This window comes from Amblyomma maculatum, chromosome 2 (genome assembly GCF_055883805.1).
Source record: "Amblyomma maculatum isolate TAMU_Amacu chromosome 2, ASM5588380v1, whole genome shotgun sequence".
Taxonomy (NCBI): Eukaryota; Metazoa; Arthropoda; class Arachnida; order Ixodida; family Ixodidae; genus Amblyomma; species Amblyomma maculatum.
Window position 1 is genome coordinate 8,682,469 of NC_139345.1, and position 11,695 is coordinate 8,694,163.

At 45.9% G+C, this 11,695-nt stretch overlaps 1 non-coding gene across 1 annotated transcript; it reads left to right on the forward strand.

Moving 5' to 3' along the window:
* The first annotated feature begins 9,547 nt into the window (after positions 1-9,547).
* On the forward strand, positions 9,548-9,650 carry LOC146197897 (U6 spliceosomal RNA). The gene has a single exon (XR_014705382.1). It is a non-coding gene; the product is annotated as a U6 spliceosomal RNA (small nuclear RNA).
* Positions 9,651-11,695: the final 2,045 nt, after the last annotated feature.

The following is an 11,695-nucleotide window of genomic DNA, read 5'->3' on the forward strand; positions in this document are numbered from 1 at the left end:
GTAGCTCTCACTCGGACCCTTTTGTCATGAGAGCACAAAATCACTAATATACAGGAATGTAAATCACATACACATAGAATGTTGCTTATCTGACTCTTCCTGTCATGGGTTCAACTCATAGGAATGTTATGCTGACAGAAATGCACAGCGCGAAAACCTGGCGAAGCGCAACACAGACTTTGTGGTCGTTTATAGGAATATGCAGCAGTAGTAGAGTTATTTACTTTTTTAAGATGGTACCTACATGAAGTGTGCTGAAAGAACCCGCTTGTTTGTGCTCGTTATGAGAAATCAGCAAAGCAACCCTGAGCATGCGTTAGCACGCGCGCATTCAGTGCCGCGCATGAAGTGTGTGTGAGTCGTATGTAAAATGAGTAGGCTTAATCTACGAAGTAACAGCATATATGACACTGTGACGGACGACGGCAGCAGCAGAAATCGAGGTTGACACGCTGCCGAACAACAGGCAGCAGCGCTGTACTAATGAAAGACTGGTTTTCTACCATCGATCGCATTTTTATCGTGTCGCGTGAGTTCCCTGGTCAAAACGTATGTTTACTTCATTTCTAGACTCAAATCCTTGTGTTCTCGCTACGTACAGAAAGGCACACGACGTTGTTTGCTGGAGGGAAAACTGCGACAGCTTCACTGAAGTAACGTGAAGTCGCCACCGAGATCATTTACGAAGCTGCTGACAAGACGGGCGTAAAGTAGCACGCGGTCTTCGTCCGGAACGGCGGGCCTTTTTTGAATATCCCGTATTGAAAACTCACTGTCAGTTTTGATAAAAATCCCGTATAATGTAGGTTTTTTTAACGGCTGCAGAAATACTGTAATTGTGGAAAAGTCCATAACAAAACACGCTCCATCCAGCAAGCACATCAAATGATAACAGCGGCAATCACTGAAGTGACCAGTCTACTGCAGGGATAATCGTACTCCGCATAATTTAACATCCAGTCAATTTGACAAGAAACACATCCTCACGCCTTACGCTCATAAACTTAGCATCAAAACAAACGGAAAGCAAGGTCAGGTATGCGCTTCGAAAATCAAGCCGGAAGAGCGGTTCCCATGGAAACAAGTCACTTCGAATCAACGAGGCCTATCTCTTTTCGAAACCGAGCGCGCAAGAAAGGGGACAAGGAAAACAATACGGCAAACGCCAGGCGTCACAGAACGAATACACCGAGGACGCGACCATCATCGTCAACGTGGCCAGAGACGAGAAACAGGCGGCGACGCGGGTGCATCCAAAACGAAGAAGTGATTGATGAATCTCGAAAAGTCACGCGCGGCCGCGCGCCTCAGGCCTCAAGAGCGCGCGAACGAAATAAGTCTTCACACACCACCCAACCCGCGCGCGGCCGACAGCCCCGGCACACGCTCGCACCTCTTTTATAAACAACTAGCACGCTCGTCCGTTCGCATCGCCAGAGAAGAAACTAAAGCACAACAAGCGTTAACACGCAGCGCTGGCAAGAGCGGTGAATTGGCCAGATGAAACAAGATGCAGCAGTCGTTCCAACACACACACCGGATCTGAAGCCCCCCCCTTTTTTTTTTTTTTGGAGTCGAGGCGTCGTTTTGAGAAAAGAAGACACAAGACATGTTTAAAGATATGCAGTGGAGGGAGAGTCTCCCTTCGTCGAGCCAACGACTTCGATGCTAAGAGTCGCGAGTCGAGAGCAAAGCGTAGCTGCACCCGCGTCGCACCCAAGTGTTTTTCCCCTGCGAGACTCGGGGACCAGCATGATGTCGAGCCAGTCATCGAGGCCGCCTGCCGTACTTTACGCTGTGTGATTCTCTAACGGAGCTACAATGGAAAGACTGAACATAGAAAATAATTCTACTATGCACTGAATATTATAATGAATCGCGCGTAATATTCGCCCAGAGTAGGGAGTCGACGGCAAGAGATTTAAAAAATTACAAGGGTTCCACGCTGCTGAACCAAATATTGAGCGAAAGCATTACCTGCGGGTGACCGAGCGTTCTTCTTCTTCTCTTTTCCTTCTTCCTCAGCCCACATATAAAGCCCCGTTGTAACCAACCCACATGAACGTGCCTTAGTGGCCTATAGGGGTAACGTGAATGACAAGGTCCTAGCAGGCTGATTCTGACGTAACCGTCCCATGTGGAACGACAGACCCAAGTTGGCAGCTCTTGCCAGCCCACACCCTAGTTTGACATGGGGTATGAGGTCATAGCGTCACGTGGGCAAAACGTGGCTACCGCCGCACTACGCTAAAGGCTCGAAAACTAAAGTACTATTGGTTCCGCAATAAAATAAAAAGCATTCGCTGGTTTAGCATAGTTAGCATGCGCATAGAATAGCATAGCATGCCTTTTGTGGCTTTCGGATTGGGGTTCAAGTCACCCAAACGGATGACCAGCCACATTATATGAAGTACAAACAGTCAGGGGTATCAAGTCGCCACTTTACGAAGGCGTACCAACGCGCCTACATCGCCTAGGAGCAATGTGTCTCATCCGAGATCCAAGGCTCCCGGCGGGTTGAATTCTCAAGGCAACAGTACTTACTGCCTATGTTGCCAGTTTTAGCAATTCAGCCGTGTCGTGCATCCTCATGACATCACACAAACCGTCGGCCAATCAGTGCCCAGTTATGTCGCCTGCCAAGTACTACCTACAAGAGACTTGCTCGTGAGAAAAACCAAAATTAGAAAATGAGGGTCCACGTGCTGACGCAATAAATCCTGGTGGGTGATCATACGTCATGATGTAACAAATCCGCGTTGCTATTGAAACGTTGGTCCTCTCGCGTGAAGATAACAGTTGGGTGGCTAGATTTTTTTTTTTGCTCTTTCTCAGGCATGGATGTGAATAGTGGCTGAAACATCTGGGGGATCAAGACTTCGCCAGCCGAGACTTGACACGGCGTCGCTGTTGTTGAAATACCACTCTTACTGCTCATTTAGCAATAAAGACGATGTTTGAATGACACTCAGTGTTCTATGTTCGCTTTTCGAACAACCAGAACCAAACCTTTTGAACCTAAAATGGAGGACGGACGAGACTACTTCGATGCTCTTTTTATACCTAAGCAAGAGAGAGCTATGGAGCTATAGTATAGTTCCTCAAATCGTAAGGTTTTTGTCACTGATCAATAAAACGCACGCTAGGGTAGCTTAATCACTAAAGTGCCTCGAACATTGCATAGGAATGCTGGAGACCCCGTTAAGGTTATAAAAGGCGGCCTGTATTTTGACACGGTGTTTTAGTGACCCACCACGTGATACGGAGCTTCCTTTTGTCCAAAACAACTCGCAGTCAGGAAACCGAACGAATTCCATAAGAGCAATATAACACAGATTACAAAAACATATTATTAGTAATGCCATAAACTTGCACTGTGAATGAATGAAGCAGGTAAAAACGCGTTACTAGAGGATAGTGGACCTCGCGAGGTCATAAAATCTAAGAAATAATGTGTTCCCGTTGATATATGTATGCTATAATATTCAGCTGCTACACAAAGCCGCACACGACGCTCGGGTATGCCAGAAACCCCGAATTCCTAACCAAAAACCACGCCGAGAGCAAGGACAGGTTTTCGTCTCTTTCTATAGCACTTTCTGCGGCTTTTCTACAAGCACGAAACAACTATTCCGAAATGGGAGCAAGCCGAGGGGAGTCCGCGATAGCCACATAATGAAAAAAAAAAAAAAAACTGGAGTGACTGCAGCGCCCAGCTGACTATGTGTTCTTTGTCGTACTTTATATGCCTGCGTCGTTTACGCTCAGGCCTTGGCAAGGGCAGACCACTTACATCTAATTACGCCGTTCTCACGGCTCCCGGCACAATCCCATTTCAATGCTTTCGTAGAACCTGCGAAGTTCACCGGCACACCTATCAGTTTCTAATTTTCCGCACCGTTTCGGAGCGCGATAATCTCTCCCGGCCTCTTACCGCCACCTCGCCTTTGCGTTTCCGGTGAGGCTGGATGCTAGCACCTTGTACACCCGAAGAAGCGGTAACAAAAGCAGCACCAAGGATCGGAGAGCGCTGTAATGCTGAGGAGAAAGAGGCATGGCAAAAATTCACCCAGTGTTCGTCGCTGCGGTCCCCAGCCGCGAGTGTAATAAATCATTCGCAACGTTTTTCGTCGGTTCGTCGCGCCTTGTTTCCAGATCTCGCCCCGTATAGTATATACCGCCGCTTTCTCTTTCTATCTATCTCTCTTTCTCTCTCTTCGTTTCTCCTTAACGCCCTTCTGCATACCTTTTCCCCGGTCCTCCACCTCCTCGGCTTCTTCTGTACCAGCGCTTCCTCCATCGGCCGCGGTGCCCGAGTAAACGGTTTCCTCCCAGAAAACAGCGGACGTGACGCCGCATCCTCAACGTTTATTTCCCGTCCAAGCGACTCCCCTTCGGGCGCGACGGCCGCGACGTGTTCAGAAAGACGCCTTCTTAGCGACGCGACGCAGCCGCTGGCGGTCGTTTCCAGTTCGGTCCCGTCAAGGGAGTGAGTGCGTTGCGAGGAGGCGGAAGCCTTCGGAACCGACACGGCGTCACTACTGCCGATCTCATACCGCTGGAACGATGCGAGCTGCGAGAGAATGCGCGATAAAATACCAACACGAGCGGGAAGCAATGCGCAATCTTGATTTTGACGGCTCGAGTAGAATTCTCCCGGTAGAATGAAGTGCAATTTCCCGATGGCCTTTTTTTCCTCTGTTCTAGAAAGTGAGGAATAGAAATCTACTTTCTATTCGAATTGCACTAGGCCCACTGGTATAATTTCTTGAAAGCTTTTCTGCTTGTCAGGCTCAAGTGCCAGTTCCAGATAAGAGCGCACTCTTTTGAGAAACTCAGCCTCATTTTGTATAGAATGGGCAACATTTTGACGTACCGTGAGTGCGGTTACCAATAAGGACGCCTAGTCAAGTTTCACAAAGCGATTGTTTGGCGAGGCCGCATTGGAGTTCTTTATTTCCTGCCGTCCATCATTAGGCAGGACACTGCTGTCATATGCAAGGTCGAATCGAAATCTGACCATGCGGAAATTTACCACCTTCTTTGCAATATTGTTATAAAGGGAGAGGCTTAAGCATTTTACTTCTGTGAATTCCATTATGCATATATAATGTCTTCCTGGTTGATCTTCTTTAAAGGCAGCAGATAAACACAGCAGATTTGGCTTGCAAAATCCTACAGTGCTGAATTGTCAATTTTTTTTTTTTTTTCATACTGCGTGGCACTGCAAGCTCTTCATACAGGTATTCCTTTCAAAAGAGTCCCCATCTTTGTGTTCCTCGTAAATTGCCATAAAATCGATCGCATTCAAATTCAGCTTCACTGCCAGCTTCAGCAGCTGCGTCATCATTGAATGCAACGACGGTTAAAATGAAAAAGAATCGAAGCGCAACACAAAAATATTCCGAGAGCACCGTTCAATCTACACTGCAAAAACGTGAAAGCCTGAGCGTTCCTGATGCACAGGGTGCCTCATGTTTGTTCTCATTATTATCATCATCTAAATGAACCATCATTATCATCGCTACTGTAATCACTGTCATCATCACTAATTGAAACATCATTGTAATATCTACTACCATCCTCACGGTAGACAAGCAGAGTATGATATGCTTCTCACGATCCCAGGCGTGGCTAGTTGGTTAGAGCACTCAGCTGAAGATCCGAGGGATGGAGGTGCGATTCCTGGTGGAGACAGGATTTTTATTTTCCTTATGACGTCATTGATTGATAGTTATAGCATGACCGGACAAACATGACAGCATGCGCTTTTAACATGCTTTCGCATTAAAAGCATTACACACAAAGACATGTCGACAAACCCCCAGCGGTGGTACAGTGGTTAGCATGCCCGACTATACTATGCCGAACTTCCCAGGTTCGATCCCGATCACTGGAGGCTGCGTTTCGATGGAGGAAAAATGTAGTGTCGTCCGCGCTCTGTGCGATATCACTGCACGTTAAAGATCCCCAAGTGTTCGAAATTACTCCCAGAGCCTGTCATAGCCTGAGTGGCTTTGGGACTTTAAACCCTGCATATTACCACCACTTCGTCCATGTGTCCACTTGGGGCTGCGTGTGGCGCTTTTTGTCCTTATTTTCGCATCTTATTTGCACCAGAAATTGTCCATTGGCTCCTATTTTACTCTTAGTCAAAGGCAGTGCTGAGCGTTCCTCCGTAGCGGATAAATTTTAAACCTGAGTAAGTTTGGTTTTGGTTTGGTTCGTGGCGTTTAACGTCCCAAAGCCACTCAAGGCTATGAGAGACGCCGTAGTGGACTCCGTAAAGTTTGACCACCTGGCGTTCTTTAACGTGCACTGACATCGCACAGCACACGGGCGCCTTGCTTTTCGCCTCCAGCGAAAAGCGACCGCTGAGGCCGGGATTCAATCCCGCATCCTTGGGAACAGTAGTCGAGCGCCGTAATCACTGCGCCACCGCGGCGGGGTAACCCGGAGTCAGTTGCCTGCACTCTGTGCTGCTTTGCTTTTTCGATAACACAGTGCACTACAGCGCCGATACATAAAGTCGTACTGTGTTCTGCTATAGTATGGACAGTAAAAACAGTAGATAGTTTGTATTTCCTTTCTTTTCTTCATTGTTTTTTAGATTAACAGAAGCTTTGTGGCGGTAATGCCAACTTTCGAGCTGCTGAGTGCGGCGGTGGCCGGTAGCTCCTTCGTCAGCAATATCACTAACATAGTTATAGTTGACTCATGAACGCTGCTCAGCCACCAGCTCCTCTCTGCTAGGCAGTGCGAACGTTCTGGTGTCTTGCTAACTATCTCTTTTACATTATTTTATTTTAGGTGACGCGATGCCTCTGACGTCCCACTAAGCCTAATTTTTGGCGCCGTAACAAGTTTTACTTCCCCCGTTGAGTTCTACACAGTGCTGTCTTTTCTTAGAGACCTGATGCTTTTTAGTTCCACCGCACAGGTGCGCCATGATGGCTGCGACATTCCGCCTGTTGCGTCATCGCATTACACTTGAAGCTCGACTCAGAAATGGCTTCGTAAAATCACTCGGCGAGTCGGCGTAAGCGCGCGATATACTCCTGGCTCTGAGCAAGCTACTGTAATAGCTGCTTCAAGTCTTGCTTCCCATGGACAGAGGTAACCAACTTCATTATCACGACGACGCGCCGCCATTCTTCCCTAAGCATCTCAGGAACACAAACCATGCACTAGAAGCGAACCGGAGGAAGATCCTGAGAAGAGGCATGTATTCTTTCCCGTATTCGTAAAAGGGGGTTGCGAAACGACTCACCCTAAACGACAGAGACAAAATGGCGCGTAGAAGGGAGCGTTAGGCCCTATTCAAAGAACTGCGTGAACTGAGACGGCGAAGGCGCCGACGGAACTACGCCCCCTCGTGAGGAACGGAACACAGAAAGAGGAAGGCGCGGGGCGCTGATCGTGACTTGGTTGCGAACTCACCCGAGTTGTAGACGCAAAGCGAAACATTGGGATATCAAGAGAAAGCAAAACCGTTTGAAAAATATTGCTTGGTTTCTTACCGACTGCTGTTTTTCAGCCACGAAAATAACTTCAGGCAAAGATTTGACGCTTTCGCCGACTCCTAAATCTACGTCGCAAGGAGGACTCGAAGAAATAAAAAGCCGATATCTTCTAAACTTAAGTGCTGCTCGGAAGCGGCAAATAAAGCTGTAGTTTTACCTTCATAAGTTCTTGGCGTGGCAAAAAGGAAAACAAGGCTCGGCAAGTAATGCACTAAGCGTTCACGCTAATTTAAACACCTTCAGCTCTGATCAAAAGATTTTACGTGAAGAGGACAGTTTTTTATCCCTTTAGTTGCCTATCTGACGCCTCGGATCTTATCAGGCGGAGAGAAACTCCTATCTTCACCCTTCCGGCTTTTTAGAGGTTAACGCATCTCATAAATTTCTGAATCTCCTGCTAAGATGTAAATACTGTGGCTGGAAGCTTTTTCACTATGTCTGTCAACCTTGCAGATCTTAAACCTCAAAGGAAACTCTTTGCGATAGCATCCAAGACATGTGCCATACAAAACTCTTCCACTGGCGTCTTAGAAACATGTACAATGTTAAATCTAACTCGCAAAACCTTCAGCTTAGTTGCAGCTGTTTATTTGCAGTATTATAACACCAACGCCGCGTATAGCATGCGAAAGCTCACGTGAAATGGCACCTGAGCCTTTAAGCTACATGATGAAAGCACCTCACATATTGCTTGCTACCACGAGGAGGTTGTGCACAACTTTTTCATTTTGAAGCTAATAAGCATTTTAGTAAGCTGCAAGCTAAGGCTTCAGCTATCGCAAGTACAGATGTTCTCTGTGAATAGAGATGTGTGTTCTGCCAATTTGTACTCCCTTTTCCTTCGGGCAATGCGGGGTAATCTTCCAATAAAGAAGAAAAATAACGTTTCATGACATCCGCTCCTCAGCGCAAATCTAGCACAGTAAGGCTAGTACCATGTCCTTCACGGTATTTCGGTATTTCCCTGAAATTGTCTCTTCAAGAACTCGAAGAAAACTACTGGATGCGATATTAATCTCCGAAAGGCAAGCACATGCTGCGAGAAAGTTGTGGTCCACACCATGGCAGGTGTTGAGATTATCCGCGTGCCGTCTGCTGGTTCCGATTATATTCCGTTCTTTTTTTTCGCAGAACTTTCCCTGCCCAGGGCGATACGTTTTCTTCCCGAGCATTGGCGCAAGTGACCCACTACGCTGACCGGCCAATGTCAGAGACTACATTATCCAAGTGCCAATCTCAGAAACTACATTACCAAAGTGCTAGTCTCAGACACTACATCAACTAAGTGAATATACACTTAGAAAGAAAGCAGAAAAACGCAGCCTGCTCTGAAAAACGCTTTCCTAACTTGTAACTAGCTCCTGATTCTCTTCCATTTATTTGTTCAAAAGTGACTGAGCAGATGTACAACTGCTTATCACTCCTTATATGTAATCACTCCTCATATTGATTTCTGTGAGAGCAGCACAAAGCTAGCCACACTTCTCGAATCACTCTGGCTTCGTTATTAGTGAAGCTATAATCATATATTCACAACAACCACAAAACATTTTAAAATTTGGAAGGAGCTTTAGACACTTGCTTTCCTGATAATCACCGAAAGATTGACCTAGAGGTGGCTCCACCATCCATTTACTGTTAATGTGGTTCGCGGAAACGTAGGTACGTGGCGTTAGCTCGCCTCAAAATATACGCCCGTTTTCTGGCAAAGGAAACGTATTATGTGCGATGTATGAGTGGCATGCACCCTAGAGTGTTCTAATTTTCGGGGAAAAAAGAGTAAGATTGGGCAACGTTGCGGCAGAGAAGCTTGAATTTTAGAAAATCAGAGGTCGTTTTGCAAACGCTTGCGCTGTACTGCATTAGTGGGTCTGATACTTTTACAGCATTAGCATTTTTTCACTGACAATTTAGTTCTCCCCACGGCTGTCATCGGGCAACTGATAGTTGTGCAGGTGTACGACAGGCTTAGTTTAACATCCTTTCGAGTGAATGGATCTCATCTCCTAAAGTAGCTACCATGGATACTTTCAAAGTATATATACTAAATTTAAAACTATACAGGGAGCATTAGCATGGCCTCTGCGCAAGGATAGTACGCAACATTGTGAAGCGTTCCACATAAAAAGAAAATTGTCGATTTGGTGACCAGATACTACACTGGGAAAACATGCCATTTAGAGTGTACCTCTGCAAGAATCGTATTTCATATTCGCTTTCGCTCTACAGTCTCCGTGTTTATAAGATCAATACACTGCGCCTTTCTGAAGTGCAGTCGCCTGGCAGGGCACCACAACACGCGGGACGATACATTATTTGCTGTTCTAGGACCTTCTAAGCCCACGCAGTATTTCCTGGACGCCCGGGTCTCGTCACAGCTCTCTCCTCGACTTCATTAGATCGGCTAACTTTTTTTCTTTTATTTAACAACCCCTAATTTTTTTCTCTCTTTTACCTCCCTTTATGCCTTGTGGCAATAAACAATGTTATTACAAAAAAAAAAAAAAAGCCCATGTAGATTGCTGTTTTGCTTTCTGCCCTGCTTCATGAAATGAAGCATGATCTGTTTGGCCACTGCCCTTGAGCCGAAGATTAAGCGGATTATACATAGCATTGCAGCGTTCGTCCCGCAAGGTTTCTCACATATCGTGGGGACACGTAAAATCTATGCATGCACGTTACCTTTCTATGGTTAGGTGGTGCTGCTAAACACACTCGCAGTTCCCTTGCAGGTAACATTAACACCCAAGAAAGTAGAAACTTTACAACCGCCAATGTATCTCAATTGGTAAGAGCACCGGAAGCGATATTCAGAGCCTGTGGTTCGGTTCCACTATCGGCGCATTGTTTCTTCTTCTACTTGGTATTTAAATACATTTCTCCCTAAATATATTAAAGTACTAATTAAGGCCAGTAGAAAACATAGCATTTAAAGAATCTTTACGCTTTCCTTGGCTTCATCGATTGTTAACATCTTTCATTCGTGTTTCATAGCGAATCCCTCACTTTCCCTTCAATTTTCTGCTAGTAGCTTGCAATTAAGGACCTCGATTCTAGCAGTCTTGAAGCCATGGGGTGCGCAAGAGGGTTCCCGCAAGTTTCCACCCTCCCTTTCGATAAAGTTCCGGGTCCACCGTTATGGACAGTGGCGGCGCTGGTGTCTGATGTTTCTGATGTGACGGGAAGCTCAGAGTAAAATATTATATAAGGAACGCCTGAGGAAATTGGACAGTAAGAGATGGGCAGATAAAGTATTTAAATACGTATACCTAAAAAGCGTTGACTCACAATGGAGGAAAAGAACTAGGAAACTAACTAGTGTATGCCACACGAAGAAATAAAGAGCATTAAGCAGCAGGTGAAAAACACAGAAGGTAAAAATTGGATAAATTTGATGGAAAAGAAACAGAGTGTGGAATTATACCGAAAGTGGAAAAGGCAGATCAGGAAGGAAGCTTTCATTGATAACTCAAGAGGCAGTGCCCTACTTTTTGAAGCTAGATCAGGGCGCCTTAGAACACGCAGCTACAAAAAGATATTTAGCCATGAATATGACACATGTGAAGTATGTGGTAACTCCAGTGAAACAATTGACCATATTATACTCGTATGTACTGGTATCCATCCGGAAGTCGATGCAGGCGCAGTCACTCTTCCTGAAGCTCTGGGGTTTAGAGATACCAGTGGCCGTGAATAAACCTGCGGTGGAAGCTAGCAAAAAACGACTCGAAGATTGGTGGCTTAAAAGCAGAAAAGTGACATAATATTAGTAATGTATAAACAAAAAGTCAATAAATAAAAGGATGGTATAGTTAACCAATCTAAAACAATAATTGAGATATAGGGAAATAAATGAGCATGATAGCTACTGCTACCACCCCGTTTCAAAGGGAACGCTCCTATAGACCAACACCGTGTTTACAAACAAAGGGGGCGCTCGCGGCGTCGTAGCCGACTGGGGGTGAAAATTAGGGTTAGCGCCCATAGGAATACATGGAACCGAAATATTTCTAAGCAGTTTTCTCAGTCCACAGGGCACCTGTGATGTCGTTATTCAGTACAGAGCAACTATGAACATCCTAGAACAGATCACGAAAGTATGAAATCTCATTAACGAGGCGAAGTATTTTTAAAATACCGCGAAACGTATGGGGGTGCAAGTTGGGAGGGCG